This window comes from Haematobia irritans, chromosome 1 (genome assembly GCF_050003625.1).
Source record: "Haematobia irritans isolate KBUSLIRL chromosome 1, ASM5000362v1, whole genome shotgun sequence".
NCBI classification, from domain to species: domain Eukaryota; kingdom Metazoa; phylum Arthropoda; class Insecta; order Diptera; family Muscidae; genus Haematobia; species Haematobia irritans.
The window spans coordinates 88,609,596-88,627,245 of record NC_134397.1 but is presented as its reverse complement, the minus strand read 5'-3'; the positions used below and the strand labels follow the sequence as shown (position 1 = coordinate 88,627,245).

The 17,650-nt window shown below is 35.3% G+C and overlaps 1 long non-coding RNA gene across 1 annotated transcript; it reads right to left on the bottom strand.

The window, feature by feature from the left end:
* Positions 1-2,985: 2,985 nt before the first annotated feature.
* On the bottom strand, positions 2,986-3,911 carry LOC142239963 (uncharacterized). Its single transcript, XR_012723148.1, has 3 exons — positions 3,350-3,911; positions 3,211-3,285; positions 2,986-3,123 (listed from the first exon to the last, which is right to left on the bottom strand). It is a non-coding gene; the product is annotated as an uncharacterized LOC142239963 (long non-coding RNA).
* Between the last annotated feature and the right edge of the window lie 13,739 nt (positions 3,912-17,650).

Genomic DNA, 17,650 nt, shown 5'->3' with positions numbered 1-17,650 from the left:
GAGTGCGCGTTAATGATTTTTTATGAATAAGGCCGCTAAACAATCGTGTTTTACTTGACCACAATGATTCTTTTACAACTATTCTAAAATGCACTTTTTCTTATTGTTTTAAGTGGATCTTAGTGGCGTCGTTCTAAATTTATTAAAAAAGGCACCTAATAATTGCACACATGCGTTACTTTTTTGTAGTAACTTGACGTGGTACAACTTCTCAATAGTGACGGCGCTTTTCCGAAGAGTCTTGGATGTCGTATATGATTTTTTTTCGACGTGGTGGGGTTTCTCAGAAGCGCCGTCAAATTCAAAAAAATTTGGCAGGGATATAATTCTGTTTGAATTTTTTATTGTTTCTTCCAGTTTTTATTAAAAAATGACTTCACACATAAATTTTCGTCCATCTTCATTGTTTATGTTTATGCTTCTTCTTATTTCATGTTGTCATCATATTTGTTCATGCTGTGTAAAGCCTAGTACTAATGGTGTTTTCTTTTCTGAAAAAAGTGCTTTGCCTTCATTTTGTCTGTACAGAATGCGCATTTTTAAAATGTTACCAGAAACCTAAAAAAATGCTATCATTTCAGCGGGCAGAAAAGAATTCAAAGAAGGAAACAGGGCAATCGCAGCACTCTCGTTTGTTGGCAGTGCTGAAAATGCCCGTAATTTGCCTCTATGCGTGGCGCTATTTTCACAACAGAATTCGAAGCCTTTTCGCACTTTTGCCTGTTTTTTTTAGAAAAGAACCTAAAAAGTACATTTTCCGGGCAATATGCAAAAAAGTGCGCATTTTATACAAGAAAAGAAAACGCCATAAGATCACGTTTTCGCAAGATTGTTATACTCCATATAAAAAATGGTAGCGAGGAATATATGCGAAATCACCTCCGTGAAGTTAGCGACGTCGGTAATTTTCGATAACAAAAAATTTTGTCTGTTCACAGGGTGACACAGAGACGGCAAAACTGAAAAAGTACCTTTTTATCAACTGTTCGGAGCTAGAATTTCAATGGAGAAGGAGATTCCTGAACAAAAATATAGGAAAACTGTCCAATTACTAATGCTTAGGAAGTTCTAGACATGTAGACTGATTCTTTAGCTGCAATTTAATGTATGACTCATTGTCCAAATCACTTAGTTTGCTTCAGAAATCAATGATTTCTGTGTGCAGCTCCAAGTTTGGGATATTAAATCCAGCCTGGAAGACACATACTAAAAACCTAGAAAATTTGGACAAAGGAACATGAAAGATGACATCAACACGAACATTTTGAGGTGTCACACATGTTCCAAATCAGTTCGGTTCCTTCACTCATAGAAAAAAGTCTGTTGTTAATAGCAAACGCAGTCTGCTTTTTTCAACAAACAAAATGCTGCTGTTTTAGCAGTTTTTTTGCTAAAACAGCAAACAATCTGTTATTTTGGAACAGCAAACATACTGCAGGAAAGTCAGTTGTTTGCTGAAATTTTCTGCTGATCCGAATAAAATTATAAACTCACTCCGGTCAAATGGACAATAGTAAAATGTGTGATGGACAAGGTTTGTGGTATTAACGGTGGCACTATGAATTTAAGCTGCAGCTGTAGCTCGCCGGAAATGTGGGGTTCGATCCGTTACTATCCATCCATTTAATACTACAGTGCCTGGTGTTGATAAGAGTTTCTCTTCTTCTTCTCTAACAATCACAATTGACAAGTAGAAATTCAAATTTGAATTTTTATAACTACAAAACGGACGGACGGACATTCTTTAAACGTTTGGATATAATTCCGGAAATGAAAATGAATTTTTATTAATGATTTATCGAACCTGTTGGATGTGGTTCGTTAGGCTACCCCCCCTTAACATGACCCTTTTATAGATCATCCTTGAGATCCTTTTTAGCCATTGATTTATATAAGGAATCTCCCAAGAAATTGACGCGACACTTCTCTTACAAACCAGCTACATCCTCAATCCTTTAATTAAAAACTCAGCACATTTTTAATTTCAAGAATCGATTCACATTTTAATGTATTGTTTCATTTTCATTATAATGGGCTTTGTTTTAAAAGTTTTGTATAAATAAAATTGAAAATAACCTTACAACTAGATATTATTTACAAATGGAAATAAATAACAATATAAATACTAATAATGGAATGATAACAATAAAATCCAAATTTCACTCACTTTTAGGGAACATTTATTATACTTTTTATATCATTAAATTAATTTTGTACCAAAGAATAAAAAAAATGAATTTGGATGTTATTATTATTATTTGAATACAAAATTTATTTTTCTTTTTTTTTATAGATTACAATTTTTCATATGAGCTTTTTCTTGTTTTCTTGTTTAAATTTTTATAAGTAATAATTTTTCAAATTAGTTTTATAATTGCATGCTTTTTACATAATTGTGTTTGTTTTCTTTCATAAAAATGATTTTTATCTGAATTATAATATTTCAAATATTTTTTTAATGATTTGCCTTTTTTAGCTTTTTGTACATAAATTAATAATATAAGCTTTCAAATTGATTTCAAAAATTTGCCTTTTTGATTTTAGTATTCATTTTATCAAATGAGATTTCAAAAACTTTTCTTTTTTAAAAAAAAATACTTTTTATACTTTGCATTTTTATTAGTTATTCTTTCTTTTATTTTTTTTTAATGTAATTGAATCATTTGCGTTATTTAAAAATTTTGAAGTTTTACTGATTTTCCGTTTTCTTTGTTTTTTTTTTCTTTTACGTTTTTACAAAATGGAGAAATTGAAAAAAAGTGCAGCCACGTGATTTTGGGGTTACGTAAGAAGGCTTGTGTAAAATTTACGTTGTATTTTACTTTTTGTGAAACTTTTACTTTCTTGTTTGTTGTTGTTCTTTAATATTTTTATAATTATTTTAATTTTTGAGTGGTCGATTTCTACTGTATTTGCTCATATGTATATTGTTTATGCATGTTGGAATATTTCTACTCACTTAACATTGTTTCCGTGTAGTAGAGGTTATTAACCTCGGGATTTCTTGTGTCTCTAGGGATGATATGTCCCAAATTGTCATTAGCCAAATCACAGATGAATTTCCATCTGATGAGACCAGTACCTTCATAGGGTTTCCAAATCCCAAACGTCTTGACAGAAATCCTACAATCCCCAATATACCACATACAACAAATTAAATATGAAAAAAATGTAACATTTGTGCTGGTGCACTTTGTTCATTTTTCTTACCCGAGGTGTATTTTACAAAATGAGCAATAGTTTCACAAATCCAATCAATTGCTGTAGTACTGTCGCCAACAATATCTATATTCGAAACAAAGAACACTATAATCTCGTTCGGAGTATTTTATACTTTCTAAAACTTTACCGAAACAAGTATTACATTTCAAATTTGCAGGTTATTTCGCACTAACAACAATAACGCCACATAAACTCCTATATGGGAGTACCTTATTTGCACACACTGCCTTTGACTTCAACTTCACTAATGACAAGCGTGAGTTGCTATCAGTTGTGCTATGCCTGTCTCACGACTTTGTGAAAGGTCAGTCTCCACAACTCTCTTTTTTCATCACAACTCTGCATTTGCTACTCCCCTTTCTATACAACCATCTATGACATGTGCGTTGTCCATTCTAACCAATAGGTGGCACTCATGTATACATAATGGGATTTTTAGACGTGCTGTTTGGCCAGTTATAGGGTAATACTACCGAAACCTTCTCATTTGAGTATGACGATGGCAACAGTTAATAAAGGAAAATGGCGAATCCGCCTTAATATAAGCGTGTTGCGCAAAGAAACGTCGCTGAATATGAGACATGCCAGAAATTCCATAGTAGCCAATGAAATACTTCAAATGTTTAAAAGTTGTACAATATATCATATGAATGGTAAAATTGTACGAAATGTATTTCATATGTTATATGGTGGCCGTCACAAATGGTACACATTATATAGCATCAAAAATTAAAAGCAATTCGTATTTTTTGATTATGCAATAACATTTGTGAACAAACTATCCTTTTTAGTAATTTACATTTTCTTAATTAAATGGGATTTGTATACGCTTAACTTCTATGAATATGTGGCTAACATGTATATTTGTCCCGAACCACAAATCTAACATGTCAATGTCTTCGATAGTCGATATATGGCTGTTCTACAATTTTAACAAAACAGCCGCAGAAAAACTCAACTTGATGAAGATCTTCAAAAAGGACTCTATATTTTTGTAAAGTATTTTCCAATAAGAGCTGGTATTTTCGTATTCGAAGAAAAATTTAATGTTTGGAGATAAATGTTCGGATGTTTATTTCATAATAAAGCGAAAAGTATGCAGTTGAAAAGCAATTTCAACCAAATATATTCATGTGAATTCTATCGTTGAAGCTGTGATTCGACGCTGGGTTGATAGCATTCTTTCATCCGACAGGAAGGTTTTAAAGTCGCAATATCTTGCAAAAGAGTTGCTTGTGTGACACGTAACAGGTTGGCTGATAAGTCCCCGGTCTGACACATAGATGGCTAGTATTAAATGCATATTATTTTTATATAGTACCAACCTTCAAATGATTCGTGTCAAAATTTGACGTCTGTAAGTCAATTAGTTTGTGCGATAGAGCGTCTTTTGTGAAGCAACTTTTGTTATTGTGAAAAAAATGGAAAAAAGGAATTTCATGTTTTGATAAAATACTGTTTTCTGAAGGGGAAAAATACGGTGGAAGCAAAAACTTGTCTTGGTAATGAGGACTCTGCCCCAGGGAAATCAACAATAATTGATTGGTATGCAAAATTCAAGCGTGGTGAAATGAGCACGAAGGAGGACAAAAGTCCGCTGGCAAAATAATGGCCTCTGTTTTTTGGGATGCGCATGGAATAATTTTTATCGATTATCTTGAGAAGGGAAAAACCATCAACAGTGACTATTATATGGCGTTATTGGAGCGTTTGAAGGTCGAAATCGCGGCAAAACGGTCCCATATGAAGAAGAAAAAAGTGTTGTTCCACGAAGACAACGCACCGAGCCACAAGTCATTGAGAACGATGGCAAAAATTCATGAATTGGGCTTCGAATTGCTTCCCCACCCACCGTATTCTCCAGATCTGGCCCCAGCGACTTTTTCTTGTTCTCAGACCTCAAAAGGATGCTCGCAGGGAAAAAATTTGGCTCCAATGAAGAGGTGATCGCCGAAACTAAAGGCCTATTTTGAGGCAAAACCGAAGGAGTACTACCAAAATGGTATCAAAAAATTGGAAGGCCGTTACAATCGTTGTATCGCTCTTGAAGGGAACTCTGTTGAATAATAAAAACGAATTTTGACAAAAAAATGTGTTTTTCTTTGTTAGACCGTGGACTTATCAGCCAACCTGTTAACTGTTAAAAGTTAGTGTTGTCCAGTTCAACACCAACCAGCTCCAAACATAATGCGCTTTACAGACTATCAGTTATTCCGGACGACAGTGCGCGTGTCGAACATATCCCATATATTGTGCACATTATAAGTTAAGTCCGAAGGCATAATCGATAATACATTTACCGATTATTTAGTCATCGCCGACAAGTCGTATCGATCCGACACACTGTTATGCTATGTTCCCACCGACTCGTTTTCCTCATTCGTTTTTCCAAAACATTTCACCGTCCACACCGGGTTGAGATGTTTTAGTTTGACAGTTACCATGGAAACTAGAAATTCACATTTACTCGAAATTCACATATATGCAACCTATGTCCAAATAATTACCGCTAGCGCAAAGGAAAAACAATTGTTTATGCTATTTTCACATGTCCATGTTCTTAAAAGCCTTTGTTTATTTTTTTTTTTTTGTGAAACTTATTTCAATATTTTGACATATATTTTGAATAGGGTATGTTATTCGGGATATATTCCAAATTAGGTGGGTTCGCATTCTAAAATTGACGTGTTTTGGAGGAAAACTTGTGTTTTGAAATTGTTATTTAGTATGGCGAAAACTACTCGTTTTGAAGTGCTTATAAAGGGAAACCCCAAAACATGCTTGGTGAGAACACCATATAAGATTCTTTACAAACACCGACATTCCGTCCGGAATAACTGATAGTCTGTAAAGCACATAAAACAAGTTCATTTGTGAAAAAATCAAGTAACTCCGCAAGGCCACTAACCAAACTAAACAGTCGTGCATTGAGGACCCTCATTTTTTGCATTTTGATATATACGCCGAGGTGGAAATGAGCCTCATTTGTTGTTTGTTATTGCTGGAAAAGTAGTCGAACAGACCTATTGTTGGTTTTGACAAATGTCAACGTCGATATGTCAAAGTCCAACGCCGTCAAAGAATCACTTTAAAACGAAAACAAGCTGGGAAAATGGAAAAATTATTTTGTGTTGTTTTTGGAAAAATATTTTCCAACATTTTTCATTATATTTGGTAGGAATTATATTGTATAATATTGTATTCCTTTTAAAGTGCTTTTGTTTTTAATAATTTGTTTTAATAATTTTTAGATTGGAAAATTACTATTATACATTGATATATGGGAGCAACCGTCGTACAATGGTTCATACCCGCTGTGCAGACAAACGGTTATGGATTCAATTGTGTTTTGGAGGAAAACTTGTGTTTTGAAATTGTTTTTTAGTATAGGCCGGTATGCACCTCTAGCGAAATTTTCGGTAGCAAAAATTTATTTAAGTCTACAACAACAAAAACAGGGCTGTGAACACAAATTTTAAACCAGCTAATCGCTTTTAAAAATTGTTAATATATGTTCCAAATATTCCTCAAATAAATTGTTTATTATTTACAGACCTTTTAAAACTTTTACGCACACAATGATTGTAATAAATTAAATGTTTGCTGCCAAAATATGCTTTTGACAACCCTGTTATTTTCATTAGAGGTGCGTACCAGCTTTCGAAATTGAACGCTACCGAAAATTTCGTTAGCATAAATAGCAATGCATTTCTTATGGGAATGAAATTTTTCGCTAGAGGTGCATACCGGCCTTATGGCGAAAACGACTCGTTTTGAAGTGCTTATAAAGGGAAAACATGTCAAACCCCAAAACATGCTTGGTGAGAACACCATATAAGATTCTTTACAAACACCGACATTCCGTCCGAAATAACTGATAGTCTGTAAAGCACATAAAACAAGTTCATTTGTGAAAAAATCAAGTAACTCCGCAAGGCCACTAACCAAACTAAACAGTCGTGCATTGAGGACCCTCATTTTTTGCATTTTGACATATACGCCGAGGTGGAAATGACCCTCATTTGTTGTTTGTTATTGCTAGAAAATTACGCGAACAGACCTATTGTTGGTTTTGACAAATGTCAACGTCGATATGTCAAAGTCCAACGCCGTCAAAGCATCACTTTAAAACGAAAATAAGCTGGGAAAATGGAAAAATTATTTTGTGTTGTTTTTGGAAAAATATTTTCCAAAATTTTTTATTATATTTGGTAGGAATTTTATTGTATAATATTGTATTCCTTTTAAAGTGCTTTTGTTTTTAATCATTTGTTTTAATAATTTTTAGATTGGAAAATTACTATTATACATTGATATATGGGAGCAACCGTCGTACAATGGTTCTTTCCCGCTGTGCAGACAAACGGTTATGGATTCAATCCTAGTTTCGACCAAACACCATAAAATTGTGTAATGCTGGTGACATTTCTGAGTGTTTCAAGCTACTCTAAAATTTTCATTGCAATGGGAAATTATGTTCAGGTTCGGCTATAAGAAGAAGATTCCTTGCCTTTGAGCTTCCTACATGGAATCGGGTGGCACTCAGTGTCAAGAAAGAAGTGTAACACTACTGTATCATAATGGACTAAATAGTCAAAGGGAACCTGAAATAACGGGCTGCCACTATAGCTAACCTAAACTGTACCCGAATGTATCACAATTGGCAAAGTTCACCTTAATTGTGAGTATTAAAACCAGGATAACATTACAACGTTGCTATATAATGCAACGCCCTTAAGAGAATAATGTATGCTTCTAGTATGAATCAATTAGACTTTTTGCTAAAAGCACCTATTCTATTGCTCAACTTTGATGACATCATTCAATATAATTCCTATAAATAAAAATAGTTTACAAAATAATTTTTTTGTTATGCCATGTTTCTGAGATATCCTTATAAAAATATAAGGATATCTCAGCAACTGCTTTATTAAAAAATGTTTAACCTCTATTTTCAAATTCAGGAGATGAAAATACATAAAAAGCAAACTCTCATCAAATGTACATTTTAGTGTAAACTAGTGTAGGTTAGGTTAGGTGGCAGCCCGATGTATCACTTAGACTATTCAGTCCATTGTGATACCACATTGGTGAACTTCTCTCTCCCTAACTAGTGTAATTACTATTTTTTTTTTTACTTTTCATTACACATTGTCTTAACATTGTTATGTTTTATCCGCGTGTATAAGGCCAACGAAGAAAAACAAAGTAAATAAATCCTGGACAACAATCCAACTCAACTTCCAATACTTTGATGGAATTCAATTTATTTCACACATTTAATAAATGTAGAAGTTATAGTATTAAATGATTTACGGGTTTCATTTCAGCATATCGTTAAAAAACGACAAATTTTGTTGCTGGGACAACAAACATTTGTATATTTTTAGGTATCACACCTTTTCCAAATCAGCTCGGTTCCTTGTCAAATTCTAGATTTTAATTTCATCAACTGGAGGGCAGGACAAAAACCCCCAGCGACGGCTGACTTGCTGTACATTTTTAAAAGGAAACTATGCTAGTCGATAGAAAGCAAGTTTATATAATTTAAAGTCATTCATTTGTTAAAGAAGTTGTTCCTAAGAATTCTTTTTCAAGATTTTCATCTGAAATTTGATGACCACGACACTAAATACAGTCATCACAACAAAAAGAAGATCGCAATTTAGCACATGTTTCAAAGTGAAATATGTTTTTCAAGGCTAATAACATGGAATGAAATTTGAATTTATTTATAATTATGTATTAACCGGTATTGGCCAACATTTCTACTAATTCCCTAAATCTGTGTTGCGAATATAGGAGAACTATATCTAAATATTAACCGATTTAAACAAAATTTGGCAACTTGACGACATCAGTTTTTAGTAAGTATGTATGTCAATTTTAGTCTATATATACAGTTACGTTTTTATAATATTTTTGGAACAATCTGGTTGGTTCAACAAAGAAAAATAATCAAGAAGGTTCAGCGGTTAAAACTAGAAGTGCCCATATGTAATAGGTACTTTTAGTTAATGTGGTATCACAATGGACTGAATAGTCTAAGTGAGCCTGAATCTTAATCGGGCTGCCACTTTAACCTAACCTAACCTAACCTAACCTACGTTTTTATATTTAGTCGTTTTTAATTACCCGACAATTAAAATACTGTTCGCTTCAATAACGTTAAGGCCGGTATGTACCTCTAGCGAAATTTTCGGTAGCAAAAATTTATTTAAGTCTACAACAAAAAAACAGGGCTGTGTACACAAATTTTAAGCCACCTAATCGCTTTTAAAAATTGTTAATATAGATTCCAAATATTCCTCAAATAAATTTTTTATTATTTACAGACCTTTTAAAACTTTTACGCACACAATGATTGTAATAAATTAAATGTTTGCTGCCAAAATTTACTTTTGACAACCCTGTTATTTTCATTAGGGATGCGTACCAGCTTACGAAATTGAACGCTACCGAAAATTTCGTTAGCATAAATAGCAATGCATTTCTTATGGGAATGAAATATTTCGCTAGAGGTGCATACCGGCCTTTAATCTACAATTTATTTACTATGACATCACTTTACAATTCGTTCATACTGATGTTATTCGTTTGACGCTTTAATTAAGACTGACTCGTTAGAAGCATGCGAGCGCTTTTATATATGACGGTCTGGCAATACGAGAACATTCTGGCAGCACTACAATATTCTGGCAACGCCAGAACATTCTTTGACAACGCTAGAAGAATCTACGACCATTAAGTTATTCATCTGGTGGCTGCCAAACACTTATACACTCACATAGATATATGCTCGCATTACTACAACAACAATAACAATGACAATAGACAATGAGATGAAATGAGAATGCAAAATAACAAAGCAAAGGGGTTGTTATTCTATGACAGAGTACGAACTAACATTTCGATACGAAAATAAAGGGTGATACGGTCAAAATTTGGTCAAGGAAAAACGCGTGTAAATCGGTGAAATCGTTTATTAAAAAAATCAAATTAAATTTCTTTTTCAAGTTCAATTAGTATAAAATTCAGGAAAAATATTCAGTTAGGCTTTCGCTTTTCCAAATCCGAATTGCCGGGCCTCACGCTTGACACATGCCATCAGATTTTGTACAGCCACCTTGTCCGCCTTCTTTGCCGCAGAAAGCCAGTTTGCCTTGAACTGCTGCTCGTCCTTAGCAGTTTTTTTGGTCTTCTTTAGGTTCCGCTTGACAATAGCCCAGTATTTCTCAATTGGGCGGAGCTCTGGCGTGTTGGGAGGGTTCTTGTCCTTGGGAACCACCTGCACGTTGTTGGCGGCGTACCACTCCATGGCCTTTTTACCGTAATGGCAAGATGCCAAATCCGGCCAAAACAGTACGGAACAACCGTGTTTCTTCAGGAAAGGCAGCAGACGTTTATTCAAACACTCTTTCACGTAAATTTCTTGGTTGACAGTCCCGGAAGCTATGAAAATGATGTTTTTCAAGCCACAGTTTTATGTGCTTGAAAATATCTGCTACCTTTCCCCTTCCTTTTGCCGTATAAAACTCCTGTCCCGGAAGCTGCTTGTAGTCGGCTTTGACGTAGGTTTCGTCGTCTATTACCAATCAGTCAAACTTCGTCAGCATCGTCGTGTACAGCCACCGGGATCGCGCTTTGGCCGTCGTATTTTGTTTATCATCGCGATTTGGAGTCACTACCTTCTTGTAAGTCGATAGTCCGGCTCGTTTTTTGGCTCGATGCACGGTTGTAGACGATACACCCAGCTTCTTTGCGGCATCTCGGAGAGAGAGGTTAGGGTTTCGCTTCAAACTACTGGCAACTCTCTTTGTCGTCTCAGCGGCTTCCCGTTTTAGATTTCCCCCCGATCCAGACTTCCTGGCTGTCGACAAACGTTCCCCAAACACTTTAATTTCATTTGTAACGGTTGATTTGGCAACTTTTAGCGATTTTGCCAGCTTTGCGTGCGAGTAGCTCGGATTTTCGCGATGCGCGAGCAAAATTTTGATACGCTGCTCTTCTTGCTTGGACGGCATTTTGACAACTGAAGAGTGAATTCCAAAATCAAAATAGGAGCAACATTCTACACACACACACCTTCAAAATGAGGGGTGTTCAGGGTTTTTAAATGCAAAATTGAAAGAAATACGTCAACTTTATATTGACCAAATTTTGACCGTATCACCCTTTAAGCAAACAAAAGATCATAAAAGAAATTTAGGAAAGTACTAGAAAATGAATAGATGATTCCAACAAGTGATAACGAAATTTTATCGTTACAATTTGAAATTTGAAATTAACGGAAACTAATATAAATAAACTTAAATCTATAGTTATCAAATTCGTAACACTGCCTCCCGCTTAAGCCTGTTCGTCCCGAACAGGCACATAACCTATTCCGTAAGGAGCCAATCGTTCCAGATGTACAACTTTCATCTTTGATCTAGGGCTGTCGTCCTTCTGAATCCGGTATACAACATCATTGATCTTCTTGATGACTTTGTATGGGCCTTCCCACTGTGTTTGCAGTTTAGGAAACAATCCTTTCTTTCGTTGCGGGTTAAATAGCAGAACCAATTCTTCTTCTGGGAAGCCCTCAGTATTTACAGCACGATCGTATCTCGCCTTCATTCTGTTGCTGACCATTTTTATTTTGTTGCGCACTGATTCGTGAACTTCACCGAAAGTGTTTGGGATGTCGTTTCTGTTTTCTACCATGGCGATCTCATTAGGTTTAGCGCCGAATATCAGATCTCCAGGCAACTTCAACTCAGTTCCGAATAGAACATTGGCCGGTGTTCGAGAGGTGGAATCATGAATGGCAGATCTATAGGACAGCAAAAACTTTGGTATATGCTCGTCCCAGTCCCTCTGGCCGTTGTCCACCACTTTTCGAAGATGTTCCTCCAGAGTGCGATTAAATCTTTCTACCATGCCATCGGATTGTGGATGTAATGGCGTAGTCCTCGTTTTCTTGATACCAAGGGATTCGCACATCTCTTTGAATATGACCGATTCAAAATTTCTTCCCTGGTCTGAGTGAATCTCGGACGGCACACCGTAGCGACATGTCCAGTTTTTGTTGACCACAACCACAATCGTTTTTGCCTCTTGGTTTGGAATTGCATACACCTCCGGCCATTTGCTGAAGTAATCCATGACCACAAGGAAATAACGGTTACCAGAATCACTTACTGGGAAAGGGCCTGCCACGTCCATTGCTATTCTTTCAAACGGGGCTCCTAGTCTATACTCTTGCATAGGACCTCGACTTTTCCTTGTTGGACCCTTCGCCTTCATGCACTTCTCGCAATTGGCTACCCATTCAGCAATTGATTTCTGGCATCCAACCCAGTAGAATCGTTGCTTCATTTTCTCGGCTGTTTTGGTTATTCCCAGATGACTTCCACTGGGACCATTATGGAACTCCGCCAAAACGTCTCTTATTTTGGAATCCGGTACGATGATCAAATTTCGGCTGCTCTTGCCATCTTCGCTTTCACATTTACGTTGCAGGGATCCATTGACTAGAACTAAACTATCCCATTGAGCCCAATATGATTTCATAAATGGACTTTCGGCTGCGACATCTTTCTTGCTGTGTCTCTTATTTTCTTCTTTTGCCGAAATAATTTTTCTCAGAATGGTATCTTTACGTTGCTCTATTGACCAATCTGTGCCAGATTCGATATGTAATTGCCTGGCATTTACAACTATCTACTTTGGTTCAGCTTTCGAGAAGTGTGTGTTTTCTAGATTGCAATGCGTTCATGTCAAGGCTTGGTCAATAACTTGTTTGCCACCTTGTCTATTATTCGCAAAATTTAAAATTGAGTAGCTTGGTTTTGTGGTCGCCTTTTATGATTATTGTTTAATGGAGATGGCGAGATTGACCCTGACGTTTTACGCCACGCTTTACATTCCCGGGAAAGATGTCCAGCCTTATCACAGTTATAGCATTTTATTCTAAATTTATTTGCCTGCTGCTTCATTTCTTGCATTATCTGCCATAGAGCCTCTTTTGCCAATTCAATGACTGATTTCGATTGTTACTGTTTCTGCGAATGTAGCCTTTTGTGACGCATATGTTGCACATTTTATGTCTGGGTCTCGAATACCATTCACAAAGGTCTCAATTTTGATGCGGTCCACAAGTGGGTAACTCTTTTCTGGGTATGCCAATATCACCAACCGTTCAACTTCTGTTGCAAAATCTTGTAGGATTTCATTCGATTTCTGGATTCTTCCTCTCAATTCCATTCTGAAGATGTCCTGCTTGTGCTCTTCACCACACTTGCGTTGAAGTGCCGCTATTACCTCATTATAGTTATTTCTAGAAGCAGCGGGAATGCTTTGTATTACATCAGCAGCATTGCCCTTTAATGCCAATAGAAGTTCAATTGCTTTATCATCGTCATTCCACAAATTTCTAAAAGCAACCATTTCGAATTGGAATTTGAAGACATCAAATGACGTTGAGCCATCGAAAACAGGAGTTTTGATTTTTGAGCCCTCGATGACGCGCAATGGACCACCTTTAATTTCCAGCTCTGACAGTTTTTTTCGATGTGTAGAAACTTCTCATCATGAACCATAATTTTCTCATCCACGGAAAGAACTTTCTTATCTAATTTTTAGGGCGTTTTCTTCCAGCAATTTTCTAGAATTTTCTTCTATTTTTAGAGCGTTTTCTTCCAGCAGCTTTCTTGAATTTTTTTCCATTTTTAGAGAATTTGCTTCCAGTTTTCTAGAATTCTCTTCCATTTTTAGAGAATTTTGTTCCATAAGTCTTCTAGAATTCTCTTCCATCATTTTGCTCAAAACATTGAGCATTGAGGTGTAATCCACAACACTTAAAGCCACAGATGGATTTTCTACACTGCTGGTATTGACGAGTATTGATTCGTCAATGTCCTCCTTATAATCAAACTCATGTGTCTCGATATCCATTTTGCGCCGTTCGAACTCTTCCAGTGGACGCTTTTGAAGCTGAGCTTTGTTTTCTGTAGTCGGCTGCTCCAGTTTGGTCAATTCCTTTTTTAAGTCTTCCACTCGAAGCTCATTAAACTTCATTGTAGATTTTTTTTGTTATTTCACTTCCGACACCAATTGTTACGTTTTTATATTTAGGCGTTTTTAATTATCTGTCAATTAAAATACTGTTTATTTTAATCTACAGTTTATTTACTATGACTTTACACTATTTCACTTTACAATTCGTTCACACTGATGTTATTCGTTTGACGCTTTAATTAAGACTGACAACAATAACAATGACAATAGACAATGAAATGAAATGAGAATGCAAAATAACAAAGCAAAGGGCCGTTATACTATGAGAGAGCAAGAACTAACATTTCTATATGAAAATAAGCAAACAAAAGAACACAAAAGAAATTTAGGAAAGCACCAGAAAATAAATAAATGATTCCAACAAGTGAACAACGAAATTTTATCGTTACAATTTGAAATTTTAAATTAACGGAAACTAATTTAAATAAACTTAAATCTATAATGATCAAATTCGTAACAATATTTCCCGATAGGTAAAGATCCATACCCAACAAACACAATCTTCAACATTAATTCAAATGGCCTTGCAAATTGCTTGCTTTCAACAAATTTTCCAATAGGTTTGAAGCATTAAAATGAAATTTAGTTTGAAAAGTTGTTGCTAATATGTTGAGAAATTGTTGCTAACGTGTTGATTTCTACTGTTGAGGGTAATGTCTGTTTTTTGTTGAGAACGCGATTTTCTCAACAATTTCTCAAAGTGAATTCTAATCTAATACTACGTTCGCACTAGACACGAAATCTCGCTATTTAGAATCAAAATGTCTTTACAAATCTCAAGTGTTCGGACTGGCAAAATAATAATAAGCTGTTTGTAAATATATCAATACAAACACAGACCCGTATGTGTACACGCACATACACATTCATCTACAAGGAAAATTGGGACAGTGTTGCAAAAAGTGCATTTTTAGTACTAAAACCACTGTTGTACAAGGCAGTGTAGGGGATTTTGAAAGAGATTTTGTTGAAATCCTCTACGAGCCAGCTGATATTTGCCTATTACAAATCTACTGAGATCTAGGAGGATTTCGGCCAAAATCCTCGTGTACGAGGATTTCGTGTCTAGTGCGAACATTGTATAATTCTTTGAAAAAATGTTTGAAAGCGTATTGAATATAAGCATTTCTCCAATGCTTGTGTTTATTGGGTATGATTCGAACTATTTAAAATATTTGCAACTACCTACCGCCCTGTAATATTTTCTTCTTTAAGGGCATTACCTACCGCCCTGTAATATTTTCTTCTTTAAGGGCATTATTTTTTGTATTTTTTTTTTACATTGCCTACAAATCGAGTTTTAAACAGAGGATGCACCAAAACTGTGCACGGAGGTAAAAGAAAACCTGAGACTACGCCAGAAGAAGATGATATAATTAAATGAACTATGCAACAATTCACTCAAATATCAAAAACTAAATTCAACTAGATAAATCAACCATAGCGATCAGATGTAGAGGTTTAGAAGTCGGAGTGAGATTATGCAAAACTGTCAAAAACCACTTATTTACAAGAAAAATAAGATGACGCGCCTTCAATTTTCACAAAAATACCTTAAATGGCCTGAGGAGCAGTGGAGATGTGTTATATTTTTCTACGGCCCAAAGTTTAACTTGCATGGATCGGATGGTGGAAATTTAGTACGAAGGCTGAAAGGAAAGTCTTAATCCAAGAAATACTGTTACGAATGTGATATTTCTAGATTTAGTTTATTTAAATTAGTTTCCGTTAATTTAAATTTCAAATTGTAACGATAAAATTACGTCATAACTTGTTAGAGCCATTTCTTTAGTTTCTAGTACTTTCCTAAACACCTTTTATGTTCTAAGTTTTCCAATCGTTCATTGTAAAAGTAACACCTTTTGTTTTACTTATTGTTATAATGGTAGTAATATGACGATAATCACTTATGCCTGCACGACATCTACCAGATAGTAGAATGCACTAGATTATTAGCCAAGACAATGAGCATAAGCCTAAAAGTATGTGTGCCATACCACCTGTACAATAACGCCCGATAGAATGTTCTAGATAGTCAAGACAATGAACATAAGCTGATAAATATGTGCGTACCAGGGGGGTTACTATGTAACTCGATTCGAAAGTTAAATATTTATTACGAAAACGGATTTTTCCTACCAACTAACTCGAACATTTGCTACTTTCGAGTTACCACATCCGATTATAGGATATTCATACTCTACTTTCATATGTGCATCACCATGTACTTCGAATTTAGATGTCAAAGTCGCTCGAAAGTAAACATTTGTACTCGTTTGATATTATGTTAACGGAAAAAATTAAAATATTAAATTATTGGCACCAAACGCATAAAAATGTAAGTATTTGTTAAATTTATATATATATCAGTAGATTAATATTTATAAAAATATTTTTTAATAGGGAAAATCCAACAAAAAATGTAAACACCAAACAAAGACAAGTGCTCGTTTTTAGATGGTCTGACCATTTGGATGTGAGTACCATCAACAGCTCCTATTATCTCTGGAATTCCGGACATGACATAAAACGAATTTTTAGCTGCTCGTTTTTCATCATCATTCATAAGGAAATTTATATGTTTGGGACACAATACATTCTCTATAGCATTACACACTTCTTTGATTCAGTTTGACACAGTTTGTTGTGCCAAGCCAGCAAAACGGTCTTGACTGATTTGGTGTTGGTACCCACCTTGACCAAGAAACTTAAGTGTAACACCTAATTTAATTTCAGGTGTTACACCAGTCGATCTCTGTGTTGTTGGCAGCTGTGATCTAATGCTCTCCAACACATAGTTAAAAGCTTCTTTGTTAAGCCGGAAATTTCGCACAAACCTATAAATATAAGTATAAACTCAGGAACAACATACATAACACGTTGGTACTAACATTGCATCCGTTAATTGCATAAAATCTACACCATCGCGTAAGATTCTGCGTTCCATTCGCTCATCTTCATTCCATTTTTGTAACGCACAAATATTATTTACTTTTATTTTAATTGTTTTGACATTTCATGTAATAGATGTAGCCAACTCTGAATAAAACATTCGAAAGTACTGCCAAAAATGTTAAGAATTAGTGACAGCACTTTTCACTCGATTCAAAACTCTTACATGGTAAGACTATAAATTCGGATCGAATACAACTTTCGAGCTGCTCAAACTTTCGAATCGAGTTACATAGTAACCGCCCAGATAGTAGTAGATTAATCTAGAAGGTTGTAGGCCAATTAGAGAGAACATTCGAAAGCGCCATATCTCGGTATATAAACCCCTAGCGGAGAGAGCTGTCAAGTCAGTCGTAAGCTAAAGTTTATACAGTACACATCGTAGAGCAAATAAGTGAAACCTGTCAGTTAAACA